This window comes from Plectropomus leopardus, unplaced genomic scaffold, assembly GCF_008729295.1.
Source record: "Plectropomus leopardus isolate mb unplaced genomic scaffold, YSFRI_Pleo_2.0 unplaced_scaffold40106, whole genome shotgun sequence".
Taxonomy (NCBI): domain Eukaryota; kingdom Metazoa; phylum Chordata; class Actinopteri; order Perciformes; family Serranidae; genus Plectropomus; species Plectropomus leopardus.
In genome coordinates, this window is record NW_024643912.1 from 1 (window position 1) to 215 (window position 215).

Consider the following 215-nt stretch of genomic DNA (forward strand, 5'->3'; position numbering starts at 1 on the left):
GCTGTACATGCTCTGGTTTCTCTTCATAGCGCACAAGTCTTTCGCCTGTTACTAAAGACTTCCGTGGAGAGGAACACCACTGAGTTGAACCTATTTTTGACAGGCTTTGTCATTTGGTTGAGCCTTGTGCATTTGTGAACAGCAAGCCTAGACTGGAGCGATTCACCACGGGCGGGCGTGACGCGCAGGCAGCTGTTCTCGTGCGCAAGCAGCCA

General features: G+C 52.1%; 1 non-coding gene across 1 annotated transcript; it reads left to right on the top strand.

Moving 5' to 3' along the window:
- The first annotated feature begins 7 nt into the window (after nt 1-7).
- LOC121939044 lies at nt 8-125 on the top strand. Its single transcript, XR_006105391.1, has one exon. It is a non-coding gene; the product is annotated as a U5 spliceosomal RNA (small nuclear RNA).
- The last annotated feature ends 90 nt before the right edge of the window (nt 126-215 follow it).